This window comes from Chironomus tepperi, unplaced genomic scaffold (genome assembly GCF_022539635.2).
Source record: "Chironomus tepperi strain 1889 unplaced genomic scaffold, CSIRO-AGI_Ctep_v1 contig_85, whole genome shotgun sequence".
Taxonomy (NCBI): domain Eukaryota; kingdom Metazoa; phylum Arthropoda; class Insecta; order Diptera; family Chironomidae; genus Chironomus; species Chironomus tepperi.
The window spans coordinates 10,054,431-10,077,726 of record NW_027226207.1 but is presented as its reverse complement, the minus strand read 5'-3'; the positions used below and the strand labels follow the sequence as shown (position 1 = coordinate 10,077,726).

The 23,296-nt window shown below is 34.4% G+C and overlaps 1 protein-coding gene across 1 annotated transcript in view; it reads right to left on the bottom strand.

The window, feature by feature from the left end:
- LOC139086369 (zinc finger protein ztf-16) overlaps positions 1-23,180 on the bottom strand; it is a 36,695-nt gene extending 13,515 nt beyond the window's left edge. Inside the window, exon 1 of the mRNA XM_070634800.1 lies at positions 22,813-23,180. The gene's annotated coding sequence lies outside the window, so the exon portion shown is untranslated. The remainder of the gene's footprint in view (positions 1-22,812) is intronic.
- Between the last annotated feature and the right edge of the window lie 116 nt (positions 23,181-23,296).

The window sequence follows — 23,296 nt, the reverse complement described above, 5'->3', positions numbered from 1 at the left end:
AGGCCTAGAGTCGGATTTGTGGCTCTTGTGATTAAGTGTCTTGCAGTAAATCAGCTAAATTCACTTTATTGGACTTTCAGATCTTACAAATGCAGCTAAGAGGTAAAAAATAGTCTAAAATATCATTTCGTTACTTTATTACCGATAAAACTGTTAAAAAGACGTTAGGGATTGCTAACATGGCCTTAACGGCTGCTTCAATTCCATTTGAGGCAAATTAATGAGATGTTCAATGTAATTAGCTAATAATGAGTTGCTCGAAATTGCTTTGCAGCATCAAGATTGAGCAAATGCTTGCTAAAGCTTGATAATATGCAAGTCAAGACGATTTACAATTTTTAGAGGCCTTTTTGACCCTTAAGCTTCTTTCCTGGGTACTCTTTTCAAGACAAACTCTAAAATTGGTTCCAAAGAAGCCATGGATATGTACAGTCAGCGTCTATATCATAAGTAAGTTCTAAAACTTCAATAATTTCTAAATGTCCTCCACAATTCTAATAATCACCCATCTAATAATCACCAATGTCAATAATGGTCTTATTGCTTTTTTCCAAATCTGGACAATTGCAAGGCCCAGGGTATACCAATGCAATGCACCACCACAAAGTCACGATTTGTGAGTCGCGAATACACAAACCAAGTTGATGTGACTAGAAACATCGAAAAAGCAACTGAATCCGACTAGGCTTTCTCTGAGATTGAACTGGAGCCGTTAGAATGTTAGACCGACACTTTAACCACTACGCCTATGCTGCTTTTTCGATGCATATAAACACCATACAATTTTGTGAAAAACCTCATTTCTCAGTCTCGCCATCTAATTTCCAGTGAAACTTCATCAAACATCCATAAATAAACATTTTTAAATCCCTCTAATCATTCTATTGACTTTATAGTAATCGAAAGTAAATGATTTGCGAAAAAAAGCAGCAGTTAGTAAGCCGATAATATCAACGACAAATATTACATTTTAGCTACCCAAAAAAAGAAAATTTTAGCCGACAAATGATTTATTTTTGCATTCGCAGATATCCATCGGTTGACAATTTTATTTTAACATCTCAAAGCCTTACATAAGTCAAGTCCATAAGCCTAACATAAATGTTATTTTATGCTACAACGCAACATAATTTTGATGTAAAAGAGTTACAACCGATCAGTAACAGCAGCTAATGTACATATTAATGAACAATTTGTCAAGTGCTTTATTTCACATCAACATCAAAATGGATTTGTGAGTATGTGACGTATAGCCCCGCTAGCGTAAAATGCTTGACATAAATATGGTCGTACACTTCTTTCGCAAAAAAATGGAAAAAAAATGAAAACGAAATCAAAAAAAAAAAATCATTTGACACCGTATAATGCATACGAACATGCTGCACATTTACACATTTATCACATTATAAGGTATGAATACAAGTTAAGTGCTATGAACGACTAATACTTAATAGTACACTCAATGCCACTAATGTAATCGCTGCTGTTCCCAATTTGCGCGTATTTTTTTTTTCACTTTTGCTGCTCGTGTGTATCTATTGACTTAACTTGACTTAGGAATATCTGAGGCGCATACATGACGGTGGCCACATAAAGGTAAATGCAACAAAGTTTTATTCAATTTTTTTTTCTTCTTTTTTTCAAGCTCTTCCTTTCGTAAGATGTAATCGAAATGAAAACGCAGATGAGGTATTTGTTGCACAAGAGATGAATATAAAGCCTCAAATACATGATATTAAATTACAAACAGTATGTGTATGTATATGGATTATGTGGATCAAATGTGGATGTGGATGCTATGACAATAAAATATTCATAAGTCGATCGAATATTTTTTTTCGTTTTGGATTCGAGGCAAATTATTCAGGGTTGATATTTTGGGAAGGTCGATTTTCAAATGAGTTCGTTGACATGTGGAGTTATTGCATAATTTCAATGAAGATCGGATGTTTTTTAAAGCATTTTTTATAAATCAGGTTGAGTTTGTCATTGCATATCTTAGTCAGTTTGCTTTTCTATACACTATCAAGGCTTTAGACATTCTCTCTGCACCCAAGCACTTAAGAGCCAAGGAACTAAGAAATAAGTAACTAATAGTCAGATAACTAGTTTTTATAACTACTATGCGACAGTTTAAAGTTCATTCAAACTCTATGACAGATATCGTACATTAAAATCAAGAGTCCGAGTCCTATGCGGCAAAAATGAGTCGAAATCAGCCGTTACGGTTTCGTTAAGGCAACTTTGCAACTTATCGCTAATAGAACGACCTAACTGAACTATAGAATGCTAAGAATATGGTAACGGTTATTTTAAATTCAAACTTCATACAACTACAATAAGTTGATTTTCTACTTTTCATAGTTGTTGACCCTTTTATGCAAACATTCAGTTTGTTTTTAAACTCCCAAGAATAAACATGACTTTTAATACGTAAATTCGTTGAATTAAGGTTATTTGCTGATAAGTTATGTCTTATACACCTTAACAGTCGCTTATTAAACGTTTTCAAACCTAAAACAACATGAATTCTCACTAATTTCAACAATATCAAGCTCAAATTTGATAATCAACTTTTCAAAGAACTTTAATCCACTCTGTAACATTATTTTCAACTCCTTTTCAAATTTTTAACATAATGATTGATATGTGAAGCGTTAGAAACAACGTCCTACTCACTTCTCAGAAGTGAAAATGATGAGATAACTGTGATATGACATAAATGTTTCATAAAATAATATAAAAATTTCTTTTTAATTTGCTTATTTATGCAACATGTTGGAGTTATGTTGTGAACTTTAAGATCCCGAGTGACATAAATTGAAGAAGGGATTGTTAGGGAGCTCTTGAGGTTTAGTCAAAGCATTTTGATTAAAACGAATGGAAGCAGCTTCCGTTTAGCGTCGATTTAAGTGCCAAAAATGGAGGCCTTCTTCGAATGGCGTCCATATGGCTGCCAAAAAGATTGTTTGGTGCCCATATGGCTGTCAAAACAGGCGACTTCCATTTAGTGGTAATTAAAGAGATTTACCAACACCTTCTTCATCTATGTCGCTCTGGTATGAAGTCACAGATGTATGATAACTTTAAATTCCCATCGACAGCAAGGAAATAAATCACAAATTGAACTAGAAAAGCGTTAAAAAAAGTCCAAATTAACAACTCTATCGCGTAGCTCATTTATCATAATTTTTTTAAAATATTCATACACATAATACGGTGAAAAATCCATGTTACCATTAGCAGATGAGTGTTATAATAAATCCAGACAAATGAGTCATAATAAAAATAAGATTTATGCTTCAGTCGTGCAACATTCATTCTCATTTTTTTTGTGTCTTTTTCTTTTTTTTTTCTAAAAAATATAAAGTTTTTCTTCTTCTTTTTCGTCAAGTTAAATATTAAGATCAGACTCTCGTCTCGATCTCTCTTTTTTTCCCCATCACTTCTTAATTCTTCTTCTTGGTTTCGTTCTTCTTTTTATTACTTTTCATTCATTTTCATCATGGAACAATGAAAGAAGCATAAAATAAAAAAAATTTAAAGCAAAGCGAAAAAAAGAAATGCATGAAATGAATTGGGATCATGTATTAGTAACCTATAAAGCCTTGTGTCGAACAGAAATTCAATACCATGTGAAACAGAAAATTTTGCCAGAAAGTGAAATATATGTATGTGCATATATACATATACATATCGATATGCCATTGTTGATTCATTCACAATTTGACCCTAATTTTTTGTTTTTTTAAAGTTTATTTATTTCTTCCCAAGATTGTGACTGTTTTTTAGTGAATGCGGGGTGGAGTTAGGGAGGAAGGAGGAGGAGAAGCTCCAGTAGAGGATGTAGACCACTGGAGAAACAACTAGGATACGTAGCATTATCTGGAAGTTGCAAGAATTATTGATTCAACTTCCCGGCAAGTAAACCGAAATCAAATTGGCACTAGAGACTCGTTAGGTCGGTATGGAACTTGATTCAATGTGGACCTGATGTTAAGTCGACAAAACGATGTCCCGAAATGAATGGATTAGATTTTTTGTGCTTAATTATGGATTATTGCTGACTGTTTTAGTAATTTCAATTCAATATTTGATAACATTTTGATTCGCCAAAAAACTGCAGCTCTACACCTCTAAAAAGCAAAATATCAAGATCTGCAGTTTTTGGTAGCTTGGTACTTCTATGAATGGTTTATACTGTCGTGATGCCCAAGTCTTGTAACCCTAGTTTGAAGCCTAGTGAATAGATATTGTAACCCTAGTAAATAGCCAACAATCTTCCATTTTGACTGGAGTTTTGAACCACCAAACTCAACTCTTCCCACCGCATCCCCCTTTGTCCCCTAACTACACCCCTCATGCATCCATCTCTCCCAGACTCTCACACTTGAACTGTGCTGTGCTCCGGACATTATATTTTTTTAAATGGATTTTTTTATGTGTGACAAAATGTGAATGAATGCCTTTTTTTTTGGCAAAAATAAATTTGCACAAGAAATAAAAGAAAGAAAAAGTCACATGTACGAAATTTCTCATTTCTTAACGATTCAAGCTTCATAGTATGAATGGTGACATCGAGAAGAAATCAAAAGCGTAAAGCAAATCAACAGCATGAAGCTGTGGGTGGGAAGATGTTAAGTAAATGGAATTTTTAACTGGGTTTTTGGATGATTGGACTTGCATTTTAGGAGTTTTGTTGAATATTTGGATGTAAAGTTGGTCATAATTGGGATTTTGTGGTCACATTGACTTTGATTGCATAACATTAAGAAGATTTGAGGTTTGAATCAACCGACGTCCATCAAAAAATTCATCAAAACATGCTTAAACCGCCCAGTTCATTGCTCCAAAGATAAATCAACAAAATCCAATCAATTCCAACAATCCACAACAATATTAACATATCCAACATCCATATATGCACCAAAATAATGTTTATTTTGACATGCAGCTGTCATTAACATTTTAAAAACAAATTTTTTTGCATAAAATCATGAAAAAACATTACTTTTAAAAGCTACCCTTCCCCCCATTACCTCTAATTGCTGTCTCAACCTCACCTAAACATATTCACAACACATCACACAATTGTCCAGTATGTTAATTCATGTAACACCATTTAACATCTTATAGGCATCAAGTAAGTTTGTGCAGGGGTGGAGTTGGGGGATTTTTTGAGTGGTTCTACCCAATTGGGGTATCGCTAATGTTCAAAAGGGGGAGGGAGGCTGGTTATTTCACAGAAATCGCTAGAAAATTGAAGAATTTCTTAAAAAATGGGGAGGATGCAGGATGAAGACATAGTTGCAAAACAGGTGCCTTAACAGGCAAAACCCGTACAAATTATCATGAATTTGTATGGTTTTTCTTACAAAAGCATATGATGGGAGTATATGATGGGGTATTGAGGGATATGGGATGATGGGATATGGGACGGTTTTGATCCCCAAATCCCCTCCCTCCTTCCCTCAATACCCCCCTAACCTCACTTATGTGTCAAGTCAACCCTCGAAAAACCGAGGCATTTGAACTGAATGGAATTTAGCAAAAGCTCTATTGCGTCCATGAGTTTCATTAAGAGCTGTTTCGTAAAGCAAAAATGTTGAAGTAAAAAGAGAAGAAAAATAAAAATCGGTGTCGACATGAGGCGAAGCAGTGGTGCTATACATTGCGCACACACGCATTAATTTGCTCAAATTTGTTACCGGAATTTTTAATTTTTTTTTTAACGTTTCGAGGTTGAAATTGTAACAAGCATGCATTACACACTGAGATTAAAAAAATGGATATGGTGGGTAAAGTCTTTAAAGAATTTTGTAAATGCGCAACTATTACAGGCCTAATTACAGCAATCAATTATTAGGTGTAAGCAATACTCTTATGGAAATTAAGGCTATATTTGGGTTGAATTTATCGAGTAATTTGCTGTTTTCTTTTGCATTCACGATTCTTTCTTTTTTGGTAAGTTTTACTTACATCAATGGATGTGATGAAGTAAGTAGGTTCGATATTGTTCAATTGTTAAATGATTCGGGTTATCTAATAATTTAGGGCATTGTTTTAAGTATAATGGGAATTATTTAGGGCTTATATGAATTGTTTGGAATTTAAATTGTGAAGCTGAATTGAATTGATGAAAAATTTGACTTTAATTGCTTTGGAACTGCTTATTCAAGTGATATAAATGCAGTGATGCTTAATTTTAGCCTCAAACATCAGAGTGATGAGTTTATAAGTTGGATTCTTTTCTTAATAGAGAATATGAACAAGTTGTAATCTAGCTAGATTGGAAAAAATTTAACCTGAACTCATCGCAAAGCCGGTAGTACACGTTCAATTGTGTCAACGTGCCGACAAAGTGACATAAGTTAAGATGCCTCATAGAAGCTGTTCCTCGATTTAAAACTGCAGTTTGCATCGAGCCGACTAAGTATGACAACGTATCAACGGAAGCTTCACTAACAAACATTCTGAGAGCTGATTTCGATTACAAAATATTATAGCTGAAAATGCGGTTTCGCCGCATTTTGTTGCTCGGGTTAAACATGATGACTTCTCATTTACTTCCAAACCCTTCTACTAATCCATAACTCATCATCATCATCACGACTAACTATCCCATTCAAACTACTTACTGATCTTAATACAATCTAAACCAGTGTTGGACAACCTTTTAATTGTCACAAACAGTAGTGACTCGACCGAATTCGCACTTGGTTTTAAAGATTTTTGTGACATTCTAGGATGTGCCTCGAAACCAGAGTTGCAAAACATGCATCTGCCATAGGCCAAAACCGTACAATTTCTTGATTAATTTGTATGGTTTTGTAAGAAAAAATATTTGTATGGTTTTTGCCTGTTTTGCAACCCTGCTCGAAACACAGGTTGCCAGCCACTGATCTAACCTCTTTGTATTCTCTTACAAAACCTGAGCTAAAAACATCATGAAGACAAATACCAATCCATTCAGCAAATCCTTCTCTCATTGAGAAAGAGAATGAAGCACGTCACGAGTCCCCATTTTTTCTTACTTAAACGCATTTCTCAATTGGTGACAACCGAACGTTTTCTAGTAATTTATTTTAATTTTGAAAGTGAAACTTGCAAGCTTGGGAATTGCAATGCTCTATTTGCGCTTTTATTCACGCTGGGCTTTTTTTTGGGTTTCATTGTTTTTGTTGCGCTTAGTTCTTGAGGGGTTTTGTAATATTAATTTTCTCATTTCTTGTGTTTGGTCAGAAAAAGTTGGTCGAGTTTCTTTTTTTTTAAAAAAGGTTAAGCAAGTAAATGATTTTTTTTTGGAGGCTTGATTTGGTCTTTTTGATGAAAAATTCTTGTAAATCATTTATAAAGGACATTGTAGATCCATGAGTATTTAAAAATGGCACTTCATGTAATTTTTATAATGAGGATAATGCCCTTAATGATAAATAATATATCATTTTATGGTTTATAGCGATAATATGTGACACAATCTTGCAATTCCTTATCTTTAAATCATTTTTCATATGAGTCATACTGTTTGTAAATATTTTCATAGTTTTAAATAGATTTTTGAAGTTGGATGAGTAGTTTGAAAGACATTTTTGAGTTTGATTTCCAAAAAACTCAACCCTAACCCCTTTTCCCTAGAATACACCCGTGGCATGGCACTGGTCCCTAATATTGTAACATCTAAACATTGATCATAAGTCACCTTTATGCGCCTATCTGAAGGAGGCCATGAATCACAATTGAGCTCTATGGTTAGTAAGAAGTCAGACTTAAATAATATCAGAAGCCTTTTAAAACAGCCCTAACAGATAAAGCGTCCGCTTTTAGGTACGGTGGTCTTTCCAGGTTTTGTAGCTATGGAGATGTTAAACGAGGGTCGGTTCACTAGGCCTCACGCTCAATGTTAACCTGATCCGTTAGTGACCGCACGCTTGAGCGGCTTGACATAGCCAGGAATGCACCATCGAGAGTTGGAAGTAAGTACTTGGGTAAGAAGAAGTAGTAAACTCTTTCTGCACCATGAATAAATGTAGGATTGCAAAGTTTATGGATAGTGAGTTCAAAAACCAAACAAATTTTTGAAGCTTCAAAAATCACATCCAACAATTTTCATAACTACACAGCGAAACCAAAATGTTCATAGACTCAACAACAAAACTTTCATTTTCATTTCACAAGAACTATTATTCAGCACATATTTTTCTCATACAGTTAGACTAAGTTTCACTATCATTTTCAATACCATAACCGAGTGGTGAGCAACCTGGCTTTTTGGAAATGCCGTGAACCGTATAACTTGTGCGGTTTTGGTCTAACAATCAAGGTGTCCCAACCACTGCCATAACCGCCATACCAAGAACATTTTGTTAAGTTATTCTTAGCAATTATGCAAGTTTCATGAAAAAACACAGAATTGTCCTCCGGCGAATCCACAAGAAAGATTCTAAATCAATTCGTAGAAGGATGTGCCATAAAATATTTAAAACGATTCATCACATTACATCCCACAAAACACTGGTCAGTCCACCATAACAAATTCATTTAAAATTTATCACAAAAATAGAACATTCCGAGTGACACAAATGAAGGAGGTCACGGAGGTTTTGAGGTTCCGATAAAATGCTTTTGGGCATGATTTAACAGATTATTAATCGCAGTGCCTCCAGCTCCGACTGGACCCTTCAAGCATTATATATACTGCTTTTATTGATATCAAATGGAAGCCGCCTTTGTATAGCAGAGTCGAGGTGGCTCGGTGGCGGAATGGTTTGGTAGTTTGGTATTTAATTATTGTGATACCGACCAAGCGGTCATGGGTTCGAGACTCGGCCGGAATTAGTTTTCTGTCCTTTTTCGAATCATATCAGTAGCTCAGTAAAGACAACCGAAGCCGTTATCGGCCAGGAGTGATTTCAGGCCGTTTCACTAGAACAGAGTTGTATACTGTCTATTGAGTGCAGAGGTCCAGCGCTCACTTACTGGAATCATGCTCCGACTTGGAGTCTAGATTGCTACAAAATGTTTTTCATTTGACTCATTTGCTGCTTTGTGCCAGCAAAATCACAAAGTTTGTACAAATTCAAAATTTTGACATCGAGCTGACGTTCCTTAATTACCGGCACCCCTCACTCAGTTAAACAATTATTAACCGCGAAACGCACTAGTGTCGCTACTGGATTTCAATGATCTGAATAGCTTGAAGATCGTTTCTTATGGACGCCAAACAAAAGCGGCTTCCATTTAGTATTAGCAAATAAGGTTTAGTTTAGCCTTAAAAGCTCCGTGGCGAAGACTTCTTCATTTGTGTCGCTTGGGATTAATATCCAAATTGAATCGGAATCCGCTTGTGTTTGGTAACCATATGTACGCCGAATGGAAGCTTCAACCACATATGTCACTCGGGAACGATTCCGATTCAATTTGAAAAATATCTGCACAATCTATTACTTTAATTGTCATCAACAAGTTGTTGACATTTCACTTACATTCTTTTATTATTATTATATTTTTGTCATACAACCGAGATTTATCACGTTTCGATTTCACAAAAACAACAATGTTCCTCGACGACATCCGAGCAGCATTAAAAAAAAGGTAAACAAAAACAATGTTTTTGGCTTATCAAAAAATAATAATCACACAATCACATCAAAAAAAGCTCCTCCAACTCTCGTCAATCAGTCAACATTATTTTTTTCAGTATGAAACCATTACAGCAACAACTTCATTTGAGTTCATTTGAGTTCATTGCAAGTGTTTGCAAGCAAGTTTCGCTTTTGTGCACAATTAAGTAATATTTCTCAAGTCAATAGTCAATTACACATTACTACAATACTCAATGTATTTGCCGCTTCGATTTCATGATACACTCAACTGTGTGCTGCTTTTAAATCCCTGTCTTGCGAACGATACGATATACAACTTTATAATATATTTGTGCCAATTGTAAAATAATTATTTTTAATTTTCTGTTGCTCTATTTTTTTTTTTGCCGAACGATTTTTGACGGACGAGTTATTTGAGTGTGGATGTAAATGTAGGTTTATCGTGTCTCTCGCTCTCGTGCTACTCGCAATTCACATGAACGCATATACGCGCAAAATATTTTTTTTTTTTTTATTTTCGCTGACTATAAAAGTTATTTAAAGGAAAGTGTATGTATGTAAATAGACGACGCGCGGCGAAAAAAAAAAGAGGTCAACGATTTCTCATAATTTATTATCAACTCGCGCAACTAAATAACCATGTATATATATGAAGTATGAGGAAAACTAGTAAATGAGACGGATGATTTGGAGTCTCGGTGGGTGGATTTGGCGCATTTTTATTTTAGTTCAGTTTTGTTTATCTTAGTGCTTTTTTGAGTCATTTTTTTGGAGATTCTTTAATGATGATCGGACTGGGATAAATGGGGAATATAGGTCAAAATGAATCAGATGTTCTCTTTTTTCTCGACTAACTTATACTTTTTTATAAACAGTGGATTTTTGGCGTAGAAACTTAGTATTTAATTATAATCAGAGCTTATAGTCGAGTCGAGTCGATTTGATTTTCTTCAATCGACTTCGAGGCGGTTCAAGCCGACTTTAAGTGTACCGACTTCTAGTTCTGATTATTACGATGTGATGACACATTCCGAATAGCACAATGTTTAAATGTTTATGTTAGCGCATCGCTACTTTGCTGTTTTTACGATATAACATGAATTTGCCTTGATGGTGCAATGATGGTTGATTTAGACCCATTTTTATGGCGCTTGAAACAGCGATCATAGGTTCAAATCTCAACAGAGGAATTCATTCGTTTTATGGTTTTTGAATGCATTCAAAATTCATTTATCGTCGTAAAATTGGGTCTAAAACAGCCATCAGGTCGCCTAAATCAACGCGGCGACGTAGTGATGACTAAATTGTGCTGCTCCGCATCCAATTATATATCCAATGTACCCAAATACTACACAATATTCTAGTTAAATTCATTTAACTTACAAGCAACTTCCCAAATGTCACAGGTCGATTTGTTGATCCAAAATCGGATGTGACTCTGAACATAACAGACAAAGAGACCCATTTTATGTACCAAAGTAATATTTCTGTACCACAAAAGCATCCTCTTTCTCTGTTAGGGGGATTTAAATTAATCCGAGCAACATGATTAGGATTTTAATTTAGAAACCAAAGTGATATTTATGTAAGGCATTAAAGCATCCTATTAAACGCTTTCATCGGTGACCTCTATTTTGATCAAATCTTAAATCATGACTTAGGACGTGTTTTAAAAGAATGTCAGTTAGATGTAAAGACGGAAAATTTGTAAAAACTTTATGATAAGACCAGCAACAGAGTTAAATGGAAGGCCTTTTGTAGAAGCCTAAGCTCAACATTAGAGTGTGGTACCAGTTAGCAAGTAAGTAAATCGAATTCGACATCAAGTTAAAGTCAAGCCAGTCTGGGGTTTGAATATTGAAAGATTTATCGGTTTTTGGTATCGAGACTTAAGATTTAAGTAGGGTTCACCCAGATGCGCAGGCCTGCAGTTTCTATTGTTCTAAATCATTTAAGCATCATATCCAGCGACTTTAATGATATTGCCTTATTGACCCAACTAAAGAGCCTTACGTAATAAGTGACTGACCCCCTACACTCTTATAGGAAATAAAACTACAACTCATTGAATAAAGACCACGACAAAACGATCAAAAAATTCCCACTACTTCCACTTCGGCACTTCGGAGAAGAAACAAAAACACAAAAAAAAACTTAGTGCTAAATACTTTATCATCATCGTCGTACATTAACACACATTTCGGTGGAATCCCTTATATGAATTTCAATCTCGATTTTCTTTTTTTATATACATAAACAATATACATCATCCATCGTCCAAACGTGCGCAGTATATGGATGTAGTATACATTGCAAAATTATACCAGTTTCTCTTTCTGTTTTTTTTTGTTGTTGCTGTTGCTCTTCTCCTTCCTTTCTTTCACAACAATCTTTTACGATTTTTTTTTTTTTTTTTGATTCATACGATTTTGCGCCATCCATATGATGAATAATAATAAGCCACTATATAAGCTATTGGTTACATATGAGTACATATTTTTATGGTTTCGAAAATATATGTTACAGTAGGTTACTTCTTCATCTCACTGGCTTACTGAACTGAACGTAACTTATGTGTCATTTTTTTCTTTTCCGAGTTATTAATTGAGTCGATTTTGAGACTGATTATTGCCTGTCGTCTTCGCCATAATGTCTCGAAAAATGTTCATTTCGAAATTTTCTACAGTTTTGTGGTTAGCGCATTTTATGGATAACGATATTACCGACAAAAATGACCCCGTTTGGATTAACTAATTTGCATATTTGTTGGATAGACTTTGAAGCTTTTTTCGATCGTGAGCTTCACGTGCGGATATTTTGTAACATTTTTTTTTGATATCATAAAGCTGTTTTGGGAATGGCACTGAGATTTTGATAGAGATTTAGATACACATGTGTGTCCAATATTCACACTTCATGTGCATCACTTCACAATGACCTTTTTGCATATTTTTATGGCTTCGGCATGTGTTGTTGAAATTTTTTTTATGGATATAATCTTGCATTGTTAGCATTGAGGAGTTGACTAGATGAATGAAAAGTTTTTGTGTATTTTTTTGGAGATATTTGTGACTGCTTTTTTGGTCTTTAAATTGACAAATTTGGTATTTAAAATGGAATGGCGACAAAGACATGAACAAATATTTAATATTGTCCTTAACGGCAATAATTGAATGAAAAAATCAAATTTTGTGAGCTTTTATTTGAGGTTAAGTAAACAAATTGAAGAGTTTGACATTTTTTGTCAAAATATTTTGGTCCACGACAGTTAAATGGACAATTGGTCTAAGAGATAACATTGTATGAATAAAGGACTTTAGTATCGGATGACACAAATGAAAAGGACTTTGTTACCGACACATTTTCAACTAAGTAAACGAGTAGACTGAATAGGAAGTAAAATATTGGACTTATAGACTGTCTGAGCAATCCGAGGCTTCTTAAAACCTCATGGAAATCCTATTTTCAAATTCCTAGATGCACAAGTCTGTGGTTTTTAGTTCAAATTCTATTTTTAGGTTACAAAAATTGTCAAAAATCCTAAAAATGATTTTTACATTTAAAATTATCGAGTATGGGGGCAATGGACTATCGCAGCCAGTAGATAGATTAACGAGTAAGTGCGTGCCAGATCATTGCACTTAGTAGACCCTACAGTTCATAATGGAATCAAAACCACAGCTTTGATGACATTACTGCCTGTGGTCTAACAAAGCAAGACTTTGAGCAGCAATTCCACTTAATATGGTTCAAGTTGGGAGGTCGTGGATCACAATTGATCTGTACACGACCAGCGAAGCAAGTAAGTTAGTATGGCTCAAATAATGACAAATTAAAGAATTTCTTCAACCAAGTCTCGAACCCAAGACTCCAGGGTTGAACTATTGCAATTATTAGCCACCAAAGTACTTATCCATTAGGCCACCGAGCCACTACGACTCTTAATAGCCATTTTAACGTAAATTTATACAGATTATGTTTTCCGAACAGTACAACGTGATCGCTAGGGTAACGTAATGTCGCCATATCAACAATAAGACACTAAGTTGCCCAGAGATCGCCAAGTGGACTAAGACGTATTTTGACACTCAGGTTTAGCTCACAATCATTGAGAAATCATAGAAAAACATTTAAAATACATAAAAAAGTAAAAATCATTAACAAATTCTCACCACAACCATAAATCGTCATTTCTTTCCTCATCATCTGTCTCATGCAATTGACCTCATTACCATTAACTATCCAAACCTCTTCACATCACTTACTTCCATACCATAAATCAATCGGTAATTTTTTCCCATAAGCATTCTCAATCAAAACGCGTTCAAGTCACCCATTTAAAGTCAACTTATTTCATGTATTTAAACTAGCTGAACAGCAATAATAGCAAAAAAAGCCACGAAATGCCTTTTAAGTGAGCCACTATGATGTCCCAATTCAAATGCATTCTTCATGTTACACATTCAGCTCATTTTTTCATCATCATCATTGTTGTGGGGCGAAAATGAGCGAACGGAACAGAAAAAAATGAGAATAAAAACAGAAATCAGAACACAAAAAAAAGTAAAATAGTTGAGAATCATCTCCGACAAAAAAAAGCGCAAAAAAAATATAAATAATAAGCAGCTCACGTTGAATGAAGAGAGAAATTTCACTTTATGAATGTAGTTTATCCGATTTGTGCTGATTCCGCTGGTGAAACACAAAAAAAAAAAATCGACTGTGGCATAATAAAAAACATTGAGATTCATTTCCAATTCTTCTTCATGCTTCTCTCTCTCTCTCTCTCTCTCCCTCTCTCTTTCTTTATGCCACTGATATATTTTATTTATTTATATTTATGTATTGTTGCCATTGTTGTCTTCCTACTTGGATGCATGCAGATAAAACTTGTAAAAAATATATATATTTATTTGCGGCATGATATTTTGATGGTATTTGATTCCAAAAACATTCATCTTTTGTTTGTTCGCTTGTTTATGACTTTTTAGCTCAAGTTGTTTCTTGTAAGTAAGTGGGAAACAATTTGGGGCTTGCAGATTTTTGCAGTGGCTGACTTGAGACTTTGCTTAATGTTTTTTCAAGTGATTTTTTTGGATGAAATTTGAGGAATTGGATGATTTGAGGTGACATTAGACAAAAGCATGACTCTGGCTTGGTCTCGGATTCGATTTATGTCTAGCATAATGCCAGAGTCAAGCCGACACCATGCCAAAGTCAAGTTAACTCCATGCCAGAGTCAAGTCGACACCATGCCAGAGTCGACACCATGCTAAAGTCAAGTCGACACCATGCTAAAGTCAAGTCGACACCATGCCAGAGTCAAGCTGACAACATGCCCGAGTCAAGTCGACACCATGCCAGAGTCAAGTCGACACCATGCAAGAGTCAAGCTGGCACCATGCCAGAGTCAAGTTGACACCATGCCAGAGTCAAGTCGACACCATGCCAGAGTCAAGTCGACACCATGCCAGAGTCAAGTCGACACCATGCCAGAGTCAAGTTGACACCATGCCAGAGTCAAGTTGACACCATGCCAGAGTCAAGTCGACACCATGCCAGAGTCAAGTCGACACCATGCCAAAGTCAAGTCGACACTGCTAGACAAGTTGACAACAAGGAAAAGTCAAGTCGACACCATGCCAGAGTCAAGTCGACTCCATGCCAGAGTCAAGTTGACACCATGCCAGAGTCAAGTCGACACCATTGCTGCAGCTTTGGACGATCACTAGACAATACAGAAATCGATTTTTCCACAGCGATTGCTACATACCATCCCTTATAACCCTCAAACATCATAACGACAAATATGTTACCGTGGTCATGACTGTTATTGTTAAGCATTTGACCCATTCCATTTGACAAATTCATCGATAAGATTTACAAATCGAAGGTACAATAAAGTTGATGTAATCATGTTCATTGACATAGCTACAGGTCATTTTAATAAGCAACACAAATGCGCTGCAACATCCCAAAATGTATTTCCATACTCAAATATTTATTTCATCTCATCTCTTCGTGTTCCCTATTTCTAAACTTTATTTATATATATATTTTTCTATGAATATATTATTTGCAATTCCAAAATGAGATTTTGCAATACTTTTTTTTTTGCATCATCCATAACAGACATTCATGCCTGTCGTATATTCCTCTCAACACTTAATACTCTCAATTTTCATCGTTCCACAAATTTCGAAACAAGCTCGCTTTTAGTATTTCACAAAATTTTATATATAAAGTAAGCATGTTATGTGAACTATGGATGCGAGATGACATGAATCACATATATGATTTTTTATGCATTTTTATGTCATTATTCGTATGTGATAAAAAAATATACAAAAATGGGTTGAATTTGATTGCTGATGTGAAAAACTATGAATGAGCAGTTATCAGTGCTGCGTGGAATTAATAATGAGATTCAGACAATTAGTCGAGATTTTTTTGACATAAATATGAAAAAACAGAGTAAAGAAAACGGTGTTAATGTTGTAATCGGAATGGAATGAAGATATGAAAATGGTTTTAGGGTTTTTATGATGAGTTTGGCTGTTTTTGTTGCGTTTTTGGTTCAGTTTAATTAAATTATGTTGGTTAATACTCTAAGTTGTGATAAGCCATCTGAATAGACATTATGGGCACTCACATGATATCATGATGCAATCAAATTATCTATTTTGGCTACAATATTGCAAACATTTGGATGAAATCTGTCAAATGTGCGACAAAAACTTAGCACAGTCCATCTAAAAATCATCGATACTAGACTTTAAGTAATTAATAAATTCAGGCGTTTGCTAACTTAAATCAAATGCAAAGAAATGGCTCAGTAGCTCAGAAGACTAAGCCTTTGGTCCTTTAGTAAACTAACTAAGATATCATAGGTTCAAATCTCATTAAAAACACAGAATTGGATCAATAGCTCAGTAGTCTAAAATTCGGGTACCTTCAAACTAAGTCAGGCGAGCAATTGGTTCGAATCTCAATAAGCCACTTGTTGCTTAATTAAACACAATTTTTAAAAGACCAGATGAGCAAGTTAGGAGAATTTATGTGAAAGATACTGTTTGATAGCAACAGGATTGGTTTTATCCGCGTGGACAGGCATTAATTAAAAACTTGCCATTTACTTGCCTATCAATGGCTGGTTACTTTCAAATAAACTAGCCTAACACAAACATCTGAGACTAATGACATTTTTGGAACGTTCCATTTAATTAGACATATGTACAGTACTTATGTATAGTTAATTTCTAGTTAACCATAACCATTTAACTACATGAAAAAATCAAAATTTGCTTAATAATTTTATATGTGGATATGAAGACATTTGTTATTTTAATTAATTTGGAAAATCAGAATTCCACGTTCGTAGCTTAAAAACATATTAGCAAGTCACATATTAACTAACTTTTTTGGCAAAAGTCATTAAGTGCACGCCATTCATTGTACATAAATGTATTAAAAAAGTTTTCAGAAAAAAATTGGTCTTATAAAAGTGATTTCTGATTGCTCTTGTGAAGTATATGGTTTCACACAAATTTCTATTTGTAATTTCTGCTTGCACTTGTGAAGTATATGGTTTCACACAAATTTCTTTAGAAATCAACTTTCCATGTGTCAAGTTAAAGTCTCGTTAATGTCTTGTTACGTTGTCGTGTATATTTTTGGCGAAATAAATGGCTAGTTGAATGGTGTCTAATAGTAGACATTAACTAGCTGTGTCCACTCGGGATAGGAACTGACAAGTGGATTGCCAACGATAGAGCTCAGTTTATAGTGCCATCTAAGTCTAGGAAGTGCAAGTAAGTAAGTAAAGATATTGAAAAAAAACTAAATAAGATCTAATCATTGATACACAATGGTCTAATGTGGGAATCGAACCTTCCACTTCTTATTGGGTCGATCAACTTGACCAAATCAAGTGCTTAAACCACTAAGCTATTGGAGATTATCATTGAATTTGACAACATATGTAAAAACTCTTTCAAGTCAGCAACAACTTTAGTTCCTTTTGCCAAATATATTAATCCTTAATTTTTCATCTACTTCTCCATTATCATCCTTAACTCATCCTTCATTAACCCAAATTCACTCAAAATAAAAAAATTTCCATTAGTTTCAAGTCCGGAAAATTCGTCAATTTTAAAGCTCATTAAGATTCTAAAAATATTCAAAAAAAAAAAACTTTCAGCATCCTCTCAACTCATCAAATTCATAAAACGTGTACCAAAAAAAAAATTTCATAATATCCAATAAGAAGAAGTTAATTTTTCATAAAAATTTCGGTGCTCAAAGTTCTTAATGAAAACGTCGTTCATTCTACATTCCCAGCAGCCTTCATCCTATAGACCTTATTATGTAGATTATGTTTATGATTTATTTACTTTCAATTCTCAAAAGTTCAATTTCATTTCTTGCGATGAGATTTTTTTTTTTTTTTGTGAATATATGGAATAAGAAATGTTTCAATTTAGGCTTATGGAGCTTAAAGGGCTTAGAAAAAAGATTTTTTTGGGTATTTTTCTAATTTTTTTTTCTGTTCGATGAAAGTGAGTGGATGGAACTGGTTGCGATTTGTAGTGGGACGGTGATTAATGGGAATTTTGGAATAAAAAGTCGGCTTTTTGTTGAATTTGACTGGATTTTGAGATTTGATGAAGGTTGTTCGCTTTATCCTTAACTCAGGAATTTCTTAACCCAGTAGTAAACAGCCATTGTTGTGGCATGGCATAGAGATTCTTGTAGCACGGCATACAGGTTCTTATTACACGACACACAAGTTGATGTGACACGCCGCACAGATTTTTGTGGCACACAACACAAGTTGCTTAGGCACACAACACAATATGATGTGACACGCCGCACATTTTGTTATGTCACACAAAACAAATTGTTGTGTCATGATACACCAATTAGGTTGTTGCTATGTCACACCAATTAGGTTGTGGCACGACACACATATTGGAGTGACATGGTACTCAGGTTCTTGTGACACGTCATATAAGTAGTTGTGGAACACAATATATGTAGGTTGTAATGTCAAACAACACATGTTGTTGTGCTAAACCACACAAGATGCTATGTCAAACCAATTAGGATGTTGTGTCACATCACATACATTATTGTGACACGGCTCACAAGTTAGTGTGACATGACACACAGGTTGTTGTGTTAAGACATACAAGTTGTTGTGCCAAGACATACAAGTTGTTGAATCATGCCACATAGGTTGCTATGTCACGTTATACGTGTCATTGGTCACGTAACAAAGGTTGTCCACCCCTGTCTTAGCTTTATAAAATAATAAAGCTTGAGGACATTCAAGCTTCTAACAAAAAACAACCTGAAAAGCCGCAATTTCCAAAATTGGCAGCCAAAGCTACCCTCCAAAAAAATCAGAAAGTCACTGAATCTAACAAAATTTTGATCAAGCTCTATTGTTAAACTTCAAAATAACAACATCCAAAAATTTTCATATCGACATCAGACTCAGCTCAAAGGCATCTTAAATCACTGTTTTGAAACACAACAATAAAAGCAGCAGCAGCAATATACAGATAATGTGAGCAAATAGCAACATACCAACATCCTCGAAAATTTTGTTGAGTTTCGAAAAAAAAAATCAAACGAAAGTAAATTCCTTGACAACATCAAATAGCAACCATTTTGTCATGCTTTTTAATCACTAAACGTTGATTCTGAGGAAATTACAAAAACAAAATTTTTGAGCTTCTTTTTTCTTGTACTTGAGCCTTATTGCATGCTAACGTTATGCCTTGTTACTAACGCTTACTTTTTTTAATGGCTGAATACAGTGATGGGCAACCTTTTTTGGGGGGTTTTGGGGTGTTTTTGGGGAATGACTAGAAGGAGAGCATTGATGGTGGTATTTGATGACATGCTACTGATCTATGGATTGTGGATATTCACAATGCGGTTTTTAAGACGTTTTTCAGAAATTTTGAGGTTAGAATTCCCAAGATCCCATCAAATAGACCCCAATCACACCATGTCACACAGTCTAACCACCACTGCATTATCTGTAGAATCGCAGCTTTTGAGACATTTTTCAGAAATTTTGAGGTTAGGATTCTTAAGCACCCATCACATGAACTCCCAAGCACACCATGTCACACAGTTTAATGTGTCTCGTCACACAGTCTAACCACCACTGCATTATTATGCTCAATTTTTAAATCAAAAATTTAGTTAATCAATTAAGAAGCTCATTTAAGATGTAAATAATATGCTTAATTATTTTCCAAACGTTGATGCTGAGTAATATTTTAGATCTTTCAATTATGAGCAGCCTATATATTTAAAAATCATTTTATGTGGAAAAATCAACATCATTATAAGCATATTTCTTTAATAATTTATGAATTTCAAAATATTGCCTTAATTATTTACAGAAATATTTCCGAAATTTTTCATATAAAACCGACGACGACGACTTGCTTGTTACATATTTGACGGTAATAATAAGAACGTTTTCAATTAGTTATCATTACACAAGTGTACTGATGCTATCATTGAATTGAAGTCTTGTGATGTTGAATGCGCCTTTTTTTTTAGGTTATTAAAAGAATTCTTGGAAATTTCAAAGATCTGCATATGCTGATTATATGCATATAAAAAGAGTTTGTATTGATTAAGTAAATAATGTCCTAATTGGTAAATATATTTGAAAATGTGTGTATGATTAGGAAGGTATTGACTTCCTATGTTTTATTTCAAAGGAATGTATCTGAATTATCCGACTAAATTTGCTCTAATTATCCGACTAGAGTTTGCCTCATTCCGACTATTTCCTTAATTATCCGACTAGAGTTTGTCTCTGACTAGAGTTTGAATCAATTATCCGACTAGATTTCAAAAAAAATTGTCCGACTAGAGTTTGTCTCAATTATCCGACTAGAGTTTATCTCAATTATCCGACTATAGTTTGTCTCAATTATCCGACTAGAGTTTGTCTCAATTATCCGACTAGAGTTTGTCTCAATTATCCGACTGATTTTACCTCATTATCCGACTAGAGTTTGTCAATTCCGACTATTTGCCTTAATTATCCGACTAGAGTTTATCTTAATTATCCGACTAGAGTTTGCCGCAATTAACCGACTAGAGTTTGCTTTAGTTAACCGACTAGAGTTTGTTTAATTTAACCGACTAGAGTTTGTCTCAATCATCCGACTAGAGTTTGTCTCAATTATCCTGCTATAGTTTGTCTCAATTATCCGACAAGAGTTTACCTTAATTATCCGACTAGAATTTGTCCTTAATTATCTGACTAGAGTTTATCTCAATTATCCGACTAAAGTTTGCCTAATTTATCCGACTAGAGTTTGTCTCTGACTATCCGACTAAAGTTTGTCTCATTTATTCGACTAGATTTTCCCTCAATTATCCGACTAGAATTTGCCTTAATTATCCGACTTGGGTAATCTACCACCCACTTTCCCGTCCATCAAAAAAATTACATCAACACACATGAATTCCTACTAATTAGACCCAATTCCCATGAAAATACAAATACCAAACATGCCGAAAATTACCCATATTATATCATAAAAAATTCAGATCAAAAATTTCCCAATAAAAATGGAAATTTTTTTTCCAATCATCAAGGACAAACTCCTGTCATAACATTGGTGTGACAGAATGGAGAGGAACAACACAAAAAAAAATTCTACCGAAAAAATTCAGAAATAATCACGACATAAGCAATAATAAATTGAAAAAGCAGTTGTTGCGCTGTATTACACAGAAAAAAAGCAGCATAAAATCGTTTTTTGATTTTCTCAACCATGTCCTCCTCAACCGATGCTTAGTTTTGTATCCCACCCCAAGAAAATGTACAGTTTTGTTATGTGTGGCAGGAATTTTTTCATTCTTCTCAAAAAAAGCTCTTTTTGTTGTTGTTCCTTTCTCGCTCTTTCGCTAATTTCTCTTTCTCTCTCTTTGATTTTTTGAGCGCATTTTTCTGATGATTGTAGAGAAATTGGTGCAAGTTTTGGCTACTTTGGATGGTATATTTAGGTATTCTGAATTATATTGAGGTAGTTTTTATAAGAAAAGCTCTAGAAAGCTTGATTTTTTGGGACACTTGTAGCTTTTGGTATGGAAGACTAGTTTTAAAAGAGATGTAACCTTCCTTTTTATAAAGTACCTTCTAATAAGGCTGTTGTATCGCAATCCCGAATGGAAAAATACATGTTATAACTAGTTTATACCAAGTTCATGTCCAGTTGACTAGTTCTCTACTTCTCTAAAATCACTTTTCGTACAACCGTAGAGAAGGATGCAGAGCAACAAGACAAGAAAAAAACTAGTAGAAGTAGCCTTTCTAGCCAGTGAATCAACTGGAGATAATCATCATTATATTTTCGTCAATTCAGGAATAGCCTGCTTGCTGTGTGTTATCTAAATGCACTTAATATTGAAAATTCCCAATTATAAATCTGGAAGGGGCATGAAACTATGAATTTTGAAAACGAAGGGGCATACAACTTTACTAAGTATAGTCACAATTCTTACAATTTTTAGGATAATGTCTGAATTTTATCAAATTTATCTTGATGTGAACGGCTAGAAGTGAAATTAATTTAGCTTTATATCTCGAGGGGCATGTAACTTCCCAAAATTTACTTTTATCTCTTGATTCGCTATATTTCAAAGAAAGAGAGCTTCCAAAACTCGAAGTCGACTCGGATTTTGAAAGAAAAATTCAATTCAAGTCAACTTAACTCAAGTAAATTTGACTCAAGTTGACTTTACTCAAGTTTATTTTACTCAAGTTGACTTGACTAAAGTTGAATTGTCTTAAGTTGACTCGACTCCATAACAAATCCGAGTCAATTTCGAGTTCTATTTCATGTTAAATCAAGTCAACTTGAGTCAAATTTTCAATACAAAACTCAAGTCGACTTCAAGCTCCAATTCAACAAAATTGTTTTCTTAGGAAGCCTTATCAACCTCAACCTCACCAATCTACCTCAAAAAAATCACAAAATGCGCTCTCAACCATCAATAACGCAGACATTTTATATATCTTTATCAACTGATATAAGCAAGTAATTTCTCATGTTTTAGAGGACATGTAACTTGGGTTTTAGGACACACATAATTCCCCGAAATAAAAAAAAAAAACAGCAAAAACTGAGTACATTAAAAATAGTTAAAAAGAAGACATCATACGAACCATTTTCATTATAGATTTTTCCTTCATTTCACATCGTCGTGTGCCTCAACATACACAGAGTATGAAATGTATGTGAGTCAACTCGCAGGAGGAGGGAGTGGGGTATGTTGTTGTTAGATTATATCCCCAAAAAAAAATATGTACGTATATACCGAAATATTAAGTACAAAGAAGAATGATGGAAAATTTTCCGTCCTCTACCAAGCAGCAAAATGCTTCCTTGCTCTTCTCTGTACTATGTACGATGTACACTGTTGTTGTGGGGCTGTGCCCTTGCTTCGGTAATCCTCAAGGAAAAAAAAAAATATGTCAGTAGAGAAAAAAAAAAGCTGGTCTTCTTCTTATTTCCACTCTCTTCACTTTGACTTTTCTCTGACTTTCCCTTCAATTTTTCCGAAAAAAGAAAAAACTTCAATTGCACATAATTTTATTAAACTTTTTTTTTTTTAGGTTAGGTTTTGGAACTTAAAAAAAAATTGGAATT